General features: G+C 39.1%; 1 long non-coding RNA gene across 1 annotated transcript; it reads left to right on the forward strand.

Moving 5' to 3' along the window:
- Nucleotides 1-669: 669 nt before the first annotated feature.
- LOC132063041 (uncharacterized) lies at nt 670-11,707 on the forward strand. The gene is made up of 3 exons (XR_009416315.1): nt 670-1,537; nt 1,572-3,178; nt 11,683-11,707. It is a non-coding gene; the product is annotated as an uncharacterized LOC132063041 (long non-coding RNA).
- Nucleotides 11,708-11,952: the final 245 nt, after the last annotated feature.

The raw sequence follows: 11,952 nt of genomic DNA on the forward strand, positions 1-11,952 counted from the left end.
AGTTAATTGAAGGGCTAATTATCTCAATTTGGTTGGGTTTTAAAGATCGGTCTTAATTGTAAGGAAATTATTTTCAATTGAAATATAAAGTGTTATTTTCTAAGTCTAATGTGACCAGCTCTTAAGTCACAAATCAGCCCTTTATTTCAATAAATTTTCAACCCAAATTACCTAACCCAAAATGTTCAACCTGACCCAAGCCCAAACCGCAATCTGCCGCAGCCCAAGTCTCCTATAATTCCCCACACACCGTTTTGTCTTTTCATTTTAGAACAGAACCAAAAGAACCCTAGCTCTAAGCTCACAATGCGTCTCCAAAATCCAGCGAGTACCAACACGCGGATTCCCTCTTTGGCAAAGATTCTCTTCGTCTTTTGCTCTTGCCAGCTTTGTTCGTCCATTTATGGCAAGAAATTCAATGCTCTTGTTTCTTTCCAGCTAATCAAACACAAACGGTAACTATGGTTTCAATTTCGTTTTGGATTTTTCCTTTCCTTTCGGTGTAAGACTCGAATTTCAAACGAAACTAAACAACTTTTCAATTTGACAACAGTCCCACATCGATTTTGGACTTCAAAAACCCTAGAATGACCCCTCTATAAATAGGGCTCATTCCCATCATTCTAGGATAAGTCCTTAACACCCAAAGTTCTAAACTTTTCAAATTACTTGGCTTTAAACAAGAAATTTCTCTTGTGATTCGATTCCTTGAATTATCGGAACAAGTTAAAATAATTTTTTTTCGAGTTCGAGTTAGTTGTCGCGTTGGTTCGAAAGTGATCTACTCAACTTTCGTCGCCCCCGTCTCTGCTCGGCAAAAAGTTAATTTTCTTCCTTGTCTTAGTTTATTTTTCATAGTTCATGAATCTGTGTAGATTAGTTTAGTTCTAATTTTGTTTAAATTAGATAGTAATCTTCTTGCCGTCTTAGTATTTTTAGTTTTCATGTAGATTAAGTTTAGTTTAGTTCTAATGTTGGTTGAGTTAAGTAAGTAATATTTCCCTCCTCTAGCTCGTTTTCTGTTTGATTCCTATAAGTAGTATAAGTTCCTTTATGTTTTTTTTTTTTTTTAGTTTTCTGGTGTAATTCTATTTTAACTTGCTTAACCTTTTAATGTTGTTATTTTGCGCTATAGAAAATTATAGTATTGGAGTACAACATGAAAGTATAAAATTATCTCTTTAGCTTCAGTTTTGACTCACCTTGTATGTTCTTACTCTTTGTCTCATCTGGATAGTGATCTTGATAAATTTTTCAAAGGGTTATGGATCCGTGTTTGTTTGAATGGTGTGGTTACTGTTATTTCAATTCTGCATTTGCCTTCAGAAATCTATTTATGGGATTAATGAGGTCTTTTAAAAACTATTCTGATTTTTTTTAAAAAAAATAATAACTTTGGTTTCTTCTGAATTTCTGGGCAGATTAGTTTAGGATAAAGTGGATTCCCTCTTATTTATAGTATAACCCTTGCATATTCTCAGATATGTTGAGATGATTTGTCATAAAGCATGCCATTTTAATAAGCTTATGTGGTAAGGTATTTAGTTAAAAGAGCTTCATAAAAAAAAAAGGTATTTAGTTAAAAGAGTGTTGTAAAAAAATCAATTGTCTTTGCTTGAAGATTTCAGTAACTTTGTAAAAGATGACGAACAACTCTATTTCTGTTTCCTTTTGAGTATTTAAATGTTGAATGAACCAATTCGAGCATCTTAGTGTATTCTCATTTGCTTGCTCGTACTATGAAATTCTCAAAGAGTGTGCTTTGCTTTGAAGATCAGTGACTTTTTTTTTTCCAGAACTTAGGGGAATTGGTTTTGGCCCTTTCTTCAGGGAAGTGTTGTGGACTGTTAGGAACCTCCTTGTTAAAGAAAATCAAATTTGTGGTCCTACTAGAATAGGTGGGTAAATGAGCATAACTAAGATTAGAAAGTTTGTCCCTTCTAGTTCATGTTCAAGCATTTGTCTTCTAAAATTGCTATTTTCCGAGAACAGAATATTGATTTTCAACTTGCCTAATTGCCCATTTGCGTTTAACATTTACAAATCAGCAACTTGCTATCTAAGCTAAGTGTACTACATTGGAGATTTGGTTTAACTCCTCCCCTTAGAAGTTGCTTTTTAAAGACTGACCATTTTTTTTATCCGAGAATGAAGAGTTCAACAAATGAATTGCTTGGGTAATTCACTGTCTTTGCTGGTTTGCTGTCATTGTTTGTTCTGTCATGAGCTGATTACATGCTTAAGTTAAAGATGTCATGGCTGATTACATGCTTAAATTAAAGATGTCATGGGCTCATTACATGTTTAAGTGAAAGATTCGGATATATGTTCATTATCCTTCTTATTTTGAATATGCAAAAGAATGAAGTTTTAAGTTGCTTGAAATACCTAAGGACATTTGTTATGATGTTAAATGTCACCAGATGGTTTTAAAGAGTTAGTATTAGCCTTGCGTTTTTTGAAACAATTAGCAAATGACTATATGTAAGCGTACCTTGGATTGGATCAAAACATGTTTTACTTCCCATGCTTCCTTTTCTAACAGGCCCTAGATGGTTCATTCATCAGTAGGTTGTTTTGATTAATATAGTTGGTATTTAACTTAATTAATATTATTAACTATCATCTGATTAATGTTAATCATTCTCCCGTCACATGCTAATTTCCTTCTCTCTTCTTTTCCATGTGTGAAACGAGTACAACGGATTTATGCATTTTCCCACATTATGTGTTGGCCTGAGGCCCATCATTGCATTAGATCGAGTCCAACCGTGGATAGAAGGCCCAATAATGGGTGAAAATTGTCAATATTTACGTTGATGGGCTTGGTAATCCCATTAATCCATTTCCGCTCTTTTTCTCATAATGTGTATGTATGAGTGCTTGTAAATATTGAAACCCATGTATGTTAGGACTTGGGAAATTCCGAGTAGAGATTAGGAGAAAGCTTTTCAAACGATTTTATAAAAAACGGACCACGCACCAAGCTAATAATCGCGTGAAATTAATAAAAAGACTATGAAATTCTTTGGCAAAACAAATCAAAACTGAAACTATGCATGTATGAATGAACAAATGATTTTTATATCCTGTTGGTTTCTTGGAAAAGAGCTGGGAATAAATAGGCTGTTTTTGGACTAAATTCGGTTAAACAAAAAATGTTGCTCCCATTCATGAAGTTAGAATTTGGACTAAAATAAAAACAGATTTTTTCTAAAGAAAAATGTGAATGCAATATGAATATTTCAAATTTGTTAGCTTAAGGTTATTGTCGAAACCTTTTTGGCCGAAGCCTAAACCTTAAGGCACAAAAACGAATGGTATTATACTTGGGCCTAGTTTGGGAAATAGATGGCTTTGGGGTGGAGTATGATTGACCAAACGAGATAAAATGGAATAAAATAAGGAAAGTTCTCTTTATATATATGTATATAAATCCTACTCTATATTTCTCAGAAGGAGTTACACTTTATTTATTTAAATGTATAAAGGAAAAAATCATGACATTAGATCAAACTAGTAGGAACTCTACTTAAGAGAAAATTGTATTTTGAATAAAAAATGAAGCGATTTTTATCTCCTTATAACATTTTTCCAAAAAGAAACAAACTCTTTTTCCTTAAAAATATTTTGTCAAAAAGATAGAGTTATGATATTAACATGACAATTTTTGTAAGAAAGAAAATATTTTAGCAAATAATCATAATTAGTCACGCATTGAAGCTCGAAGGTCAATTGTATTTTACGGATCTTTAATACTAGGGTGTTTAAAACCTTTTGTAGGAGATCACCAGAACCCTTATCTCGAATTCTGATTCAAAAAGGATTTTCTTTTGTTTGATAAAATTCTTTTAACTCGATTTTTCTAGTTTACCTATAAATTAGGCGGGGATTCTAAAAATATAAAATCGAAATAGAGTCCATAACGTTGTAGTAGCTTTTATGCATCCGAGTAAAAGTGAACCATAACAACTATCGCTGTCAAATCCAAATCATGAGTAGGATAGTTTTGCTCATGGATCTTCATCTGTCGAGAAGCTTAGGCAATGACTTTGCCCTCTTGCATCAACACGGCGCCCAAACCAACACGGGAAATATCACAATAGACTGAGAAATCTTTACCCTCCACGGATAATGCCAAAATCTGAGCTGTGTTCAAAAGAGTCTTGAGCTTTTGAAAGCTCTCTTCACAAGCATCGGACTACTGAAAAGGGAACTTCCTTCTGAGTTAATCTGGGCAACTGAGAAGTAATAGAAGCAAACACCTTCACAAACCGACAATAGTAACTGGACAAACCCACGATGCTACAAATCTCGGTCACAGTAATGGGCCTTGTCCAATCTCTAACAGCCTCAATCTTCTTGGGATCAACCATGATCCCATCCTTTGACACGACGTGGCCTAAGAACGCCACAGAATCAATCTATAACTTGCACTTCAAAAACTTAGCATAAAGCTCTTTCTCTCTTAACAACCCAAGGACAATCCTCAAACGGCGCTGATGCTCCTCTCTACTCTTGGAATAAACCAAGATATTATCAATAAACACTATGACAAAGGAGTCCCAATATGGCTTGAAATTGCCATTCATCAAGTCCATGAAGGCTGGTGGGGCATTCGTAAGTCCAAATGACATCACAAGGAACTCATAATGACCATAACGAGTCCTGAAGGCTGTCTTCGGGATATTCTCGACTCGAATCTTCAGTTGATGGTAGCCTGACCTCAAATCAATCTTCGAAAATATTGAAGCACCCTGAAGCTGGTCGAACAAGCCATCAATACGAGGAATCATATACTTATTACTAATGGTGACCTTGTTCAACTGACGGTAATCTTTGCACATCCTCATAGTATCATCTTTCTTCTTCACAAACAAAATGGGAGTGTCCCAAGGGGAGATGCTCGATCTAATGAACCCCTTGCTCAGAGGATCCTGCAACTGCTCGTTCAACTCTCGCAACTCCGCAGGTGCCATCCTATAAGGAGGAATAGAAATAGGGTGCGTGCCCCGCTCCTAGTCGATACAGAAATCAATGTCATGGTCCGGTGGCATACCCGACATATCAGAAGGAAAGACCTCCGCGAATTCAAACACAATAGGCACGAACTCAAAGGGTGGAGAAGCAATGCTAGTATTATGAACATAGGCCAAGTAGGCCAAACACCCCTTGTCGACTAACTTCTTCACGCGGAGATGGACTCGTGATCTTCTTCGGAGATGGACTCGGAGTACCCCTCCACCCAAGTCTAGGAAACCCAGGCATAGCTAAGGTGACTGTCTTGGCATGACAACCAAGTTGAGTTGTATATTGTCTTAGGTTGGGCCCTGTTGTGTTATTGGGATTAGCCACCCCGTTGTATTGTGACTTATCTTGTTCTATTGTTGTTGGCTCGATGCCACATGGAGATAGTAGATATTGGCGATTATTGATATATCTTGATTATGATATTGTAGTATATTACTTGTTGTCGTTGGATACGAGGATAGTGATTCTATTATGGCTTATTGTGTAGCCTTTTCATCATATTATTGGTGTGCCCATGCGAGGTACTTTTGATATTGGTTTGATTATTGACATTGAACTCATACATTGCACGCATTCTCATCCTTCATGATATACTATTGATACATTGATGATACTTAAGGAAACACTGATATGAGTTGGGCTGAGTTGGATGAGAGTGACGTGAGGACCGATGTCCGATGTTTATCCCGGAATGGAGCATCTTAGTGTATTCTCATTTGCTTGCTCGTACTATGAAATTCTCAAAGAGTGTGCTTTGCTTTGAAGATCAGTGACTTTTTTTTTCCGTAACTTAGGGGAATTGGTTTGGCCCTTTCTTCGGGGAAGTGTTGTAGACTGTTAGGAACCTTCTTGTTAAAGAAAATCAAATTTGTGGTCCTACTAGAATAGGTGGGTAAATGAGCATAACTAAGATTAGAAAGTTTGTCCCTTCTAGTTCATGTTCAAGCATTTGTCTTCTAACATTGGTATTTTCCGAGAACAGAATATTGACTTTTAACTTGCATAATTGCCCATCTGCGTTTAACATTTACAAATCAGCAACTTGCTATCTAAGATAAGTGTACTACATTGGAGATTTGGTTTAACTCCTCTCCTTAGAAGTTTCTTTTTAAAGACTGACCATTTTTTTTATCCGAGAATGAAGAGTTCAATAAATGAATTGCTTGGGTAATTCACTGTCTTTGCTGGTTCTTTGTCATTGTTTGTTCTATCATGAGCTGATTACATGCTTAAGTTAAAGATATCATGGCTGATTACATGCTTAAATTAAAGATGTCATGGGCTCATTACATGTTTAAGTGAAAGATTCGGATATATGTTCATTATCCTTCTTATTTTGAATATGCAAAAGAATGAAGTTTTAAGTTGCTTGAAATACCTAACGACATTTGTTATGATGTTAAGAGTTAGTATTAGGCTTGCGTTTTTTGAAACAATTAGCAAATGACTATATGTAAGCGTACCTTGAATTGGATCTGGACATGTTTTACTTCCCTTGCTTCCTTTTCTAACAGGACCTAGATGGTTCATTCATCAGTAGGTTGTTTTGATTAATATAGTTGGTATTTAAATTAATTAATATTATTAACTATCATCTGATTAATGTTAATCATTCTCTCGTCACATGCTAATATCTTTCTCTCTTCTTTTCCATGTGCGAAACGAGAACAACAGATTTATGCATTTTTCCACATTATGTGTTGGGCCGAGGCCTATCATTGCATTAGATCGAGTCCAACCGCTGATAGAAGGCCCGACAATGGGTTAAAATTGTCAATATTTACGTTGATGGGCTTGGTAATCCCATCAACCCATTTTCGCCCTTTTACCCCCTTATAACATTTTTCCAAAAAAAGAAATCAACTCTTTTTCCTTAAAAATATTTTGCCAAAAAGATGGAGTTATGATATTAACATTATCATTTTTGTAAGAAAGAAAACATTTTAGCAAATAATCACAATTAGTCACACATTGAAGTTTTACGGTCAACCGTATTTTACTAATCCTTAATATTCGAGTACTTAAAACCTTCTCTAGGGGATCACCAGAACCCTTACCTCGAACTCTGGTTCAAAAAGAATTTTTCTTTTGTTTGATAATATCCTTTTAACTCGGTTTTCCTAGTTTATTAATAAATTAGGTGGCGACTCTAAAAATATAAAATTCAAATAGAGTTCACAACCTCTTATTAGCTTTTATGCATTCGCGTAATAGTGAACCGTAACAACTACCGCTGCCAAATCCAAATCATGAGTAGGGTAGTTCTGCTCATGGATATTCAACTGTCGGGAAGCATAGGCAATGACTTTGCCCTCTTGCATCAACACGACGCCCAAACCAACACGGGACACATCACAATAGACTGAGAAATGCTTACCCTACACGGGTAATGCCAAAATCGGAGCTGTGGTCAAAAGAGTCTTGAGCTTTTGAAAGCTCTCTTCACAAGCATCGGACCCTTTGAAGGGAACCTCCTTCTGAGTCAATCTGCTGTAGTGAGAAGCAATGGAAGCAAACCCCTTCACGAATCGATGGTAGTAACTAGACAAACCCATGATGCTACGAATTTGGTCGCAGTAGTGGGCCTCGCCCAATCTCTAACAACCTCGATCTTCTTGGGATCAACCATGATCCCATCCTTTGACACGACGTGGCCCATGAGCGTCACAGAATCAATCTATAACTCGCACTTCAAAAACATGGCATAAAGCTCTTTCTCTCTCAACAACCCAAGGACAATCCTCAAATGACACTTATGCTCCTCTCTACCCTTGGAATAAATCAAGATATCATCAATAAATACCATGACAAAGGAGTTTAAATATGGCTTGAAAATGCAATTCGTCAAGTCCTTGAAAGCTGCTGGGGCATTCGTAAGCCCAAATGATGTCACAAGGAACTCGTAATGACCATAATGAGTCCTGAAAGAGCCGTCTTGGGGATATCCTCGACCCGAATCATCAGCTGATGGTAGCCTGACCTCAAATCAATCTTCGACAATACCAAAGCACCCTGAAGCTGGTCGAACAAGTCATCAATACGAGGAATCAGATATTTATTACAAATGGTGACCTTGTTGAACTGATGGTAATCTATGCACATCCTCATCGTGCCATCTTTGTTCTTCATAAACAAAACTGGAGCGCCCGAAGGGGAGACACTCGGTCTAATGAACCCCTTGCTCAGCAGATCCTGCAACTGCACTTTCAACTCTCGCAACTCAGCAGGTGCCATCCTATAAGGAGTAATAGAAATAGGGCGCGTGCCCGTCTCCAAGTCGATAAATAAATCAATATCACGGTCCGGTGGCATACCCGGCATATCAGAAGGAAAGAACTCGGTGAACTCAAACACAATAGGCACGAACTCAAAGGCTGGAGAAGCAATGCTAGTATCATGAACATAGGCCAAGTAGGCCAAACACCCTTTGTCGACTAACTTCTTCACGCGGAGATGGACTCATGATCTTCTTCGGAGATGGACTCGAAGTACCCCTCCACCCAAGTCTAGGAATTCCAGGCATAGCTAAGGTGACTGTCTTGGCATGACAGTCCAAGATAGAGTGATACGGTGACAACCAAGTCATACTCAGGATAATATCAAAATTTACGATATCCAAAATCATCAAGTCTACCCCACGTGTCGTACCCGATAAAAGTAACTAAACAAGACTGATAGATTCGGTCAACCAAAATTGAATCTCCAATCGGAGTAGACACACAAATAGGCATATCAAGACGATCACTAGTCAAATCCCAACTAACAGAATGATAAGTAGACGCATAAGAGAAAGTCGACTTGGGATCAAACAAGACTGAAGCCGGCCAATGACGAACAAAAATAGTACCTAAGATCACAGCATCAGAAGCCTCGACCTCGGTCCTATCCAAAAAAGCATTGAAATGTGCCCCCACCAAGGCCACTCTGGGCAGATTGCGTCCTTGGGAGAACCTGGGAACCACCCCTACCTGACTGATATCCTCCTCTAGACGAATGAGAACCACTGCGGCCTGGCTGAGCGCCGCCTTTCGTTGAAGAACCACCCCGGCTACTAGATGGTGCCGGAGTCCTCGATGTTTTAAATCGAGAACCCTGCTGGGACCCAATCTATCTAGGTCTGGTGCATTCTCTCATTAGGTGATCTGGGTCACCACATACATAACAAGACCTGGGAGTTAGAGGCTGATATACAGAAGCTGATGAACTAGAGGGACCACCTTGATAAGCTTGTTGGGAGTGAGATCCACCATAAGACTGTCCGGCACCATAACCACTGGGTCTAGAAGGACCACCAGAAGATGCCTGCAATGCGGACTGAACGGGGCGGCTGGGGGCTGACTGATAGGGCCTGGAAGACTGACCCCCGCCCTTATAACTTGAACCACTAAACCCACCATGCTGACTTGGCCTCTTCTCACTAGATCCTCCCAAAGAACGAGCCTTAGCAGACTCAACACTCATGGAATGATCAAGGACTGCCTAGAAAGAAGAAACCATGGCCACAAGCTGGAGACAAGCAATATGGAGTGGAAGCACAGTCCACCAACAAATCTACGAACCCTCTGTGCCTTTGTGGGAATCAACTGGGTTGCATACCTAGCTAAAAACAGGAATCTGGCCTCATACTCTGACCCGGACATACCTCTTTGCTGCAAATGAGAGAACTCATCTCTGCGCTCGTCCCTCAAAGTACTCGGCACGTACTTCTCCAAGAAATCTTGATGGAACTGGGTCTAGGTGAGTGGAGGTGCACCAACGGGTTTGCCCTCAACATAATACCGTCAACAACTCTTCGCGTCGCCGCGAAACTGAAAGGAAACATAATCCACGCTGTGAGACTCCACAATGTCCATCTTGTAAAGCCTCTGATGCATATCCACTATGAACTAGTATGCATCCTCGTTGTGCGTGTCGAAGAATCTGGGCGGCTACATCTTCAAAACTTGTCGACGAGGTCCTAATCTCCAACTGTTAGAGTTTGAACTGCTACTGGTCTGGGAGCATCCTCAGGGGTTAGGATACCATCTATACGCGAGGCCATGGCAGCAGCAGGCTGCATCCCCATAGTCTGGCCCTGCTCGGGAGTCCGTACCCCCGCTCTAGTTGGGAAACCACCACCAGGTGTAGTGGCACCGCTTACGACATGCTGCCTATCTAGATGAAGAAGTATCCTGGCCATGGTATCCTGGAAGGCTGCGTTTGACATAACCTCGGGGTGGGTCTGGGTAGGCCCCATACCTCCCCTGACTGCCTGTGCCTTAATCAACATTAAAACAACAATAAAGTAACCCAACCAACATAAATGTCTAACAAGTCTGAAATAGATAAACTAAGTCTGGAAATATTACATCAATCCCAAAATCTGGTCTAGGCCGTCCAAGAGCCACTATATAACTAAAAGTCTGAATAGATAGTCTCAAAATGAAATACTGTCTTAGAAGTAGCTAATAAGACAAGTAAACTGAGAGGAGTCATCCGGGCTGCGGATCAAGCCATGTGGTCACCCTAGATGCTCGTCAATGATGCCTCGGGAGTCGGTCTTGAGGAAAAGAAGTCGATCCAGCCACGTACTCTGCACTCATAAAAGAATGCAGCAAGGTAGAATCAGTACAACAACATATACTGAGTAGGCATCATAGGCCAACAATAGTTAGCTAACAAATATATAAGTAAGAGATTGAAAGATAGACATGCTCACAAACAAGTACAACCAACACTGTCCAAGATCGGAATCACAATCACAATCACAAAATACCAAGTCCGAATGTCATCACAAGTACAGAATACAAAGTCCAAATACCTCTATAAGTACAGGTACCAAGTTGAAATCCAACAGTACAAATATGTAAATATGAATGCAATGCAATGATACACACACTCCGGGCAGAATACCTTCACGCCTCGATAGTCCTGGCCCATGAGGGACCCGCAAAGTCCATATACCTATTGTGGCGCACACCCCGATCCAATAGCTATTGCGGAATGTGCAATCGAGTCCAATATGTGTTGCGAAATGTGCAACCCGGTCAATATATGTTGTGAAATGTGCAAGCCGGTCCAATATATGTGTTGCGGCGTATAACCCGATCCCAATATATAAGTATGAATGCATGCATGATATCAATTTCAACAAGAGTATATCAATGCCAAATTGTGCAACACATGGACACATATCACACTAACAATCTCAATATCAATTCCTTCCTCTTTACAAGACGCTACTCAACAATGAGAAATACGATATCACACTCATGATAAAATGACTAATCATCAAGTCTAGTATCACACACGTGGCAACAAGCTAATAGATCACAACAAGGCAACAAGCCACAATCAAACAGTACAAACCTAAGTATTCCATCCCAACTTCATACCCGAAGGCGTAACATGCTTTCTCAAACAATCACTAACTCTACATATGCTTCGCTGACCGAAGTTTAACCATAAGGTAATCCGTAGCCTACCTGTTAGTCAAGTAGGAGCCACGAACAATCACACCTTAGCTTTTCCCTTTCGTAGAGCCTCCAAATACTCAAAGTCTAATCATATTTGAATTCTATAATAGAAATAATGAAGAACAACACCCATATTGCTATACTTCTCTTTCGAATCAAATTCAACTATGGAGAAAGGGGGAAACGGGTCCACAAGGGTAAAACCAGTGTTTTAAAAGGCGGGAGTGTGAGGCGGGGCATTTTACTTAGTACTGAGCGAGGCGTAAGCCCCAAGGCTCGGGGCGTAAGCCCCATGGATCTTTAAAATTTTAATTTATAATATAGTAAAATAGTATAATGACACAAAAATTATAAAACATATACAAATTGTTCTAAAAAATTAATAACAAGATTAAAGAAACTCATAGAAAGCAAAACTTCTAACATGATTTTACAAGTATAAATAATTGCATTGATTTAAAAGTTA

Source organism: Lycium ferocissimum, chromosome 7 (assembly GCF_029784015.1).
Source record: "Lycium ferocissimum isolate CSIRO_LF1 chromosome 7, AGI_CSIRO_Lferr_CH_V1, whole genome shotgun sequence".
Taxonomy (NCBI): domain Eukaryota; kingdom Viridiplantae; phylum Streptophyta; class Magnoliopsida; order Solanales; family Solanaceae; genus Lycium; species Lycium ferocissimum.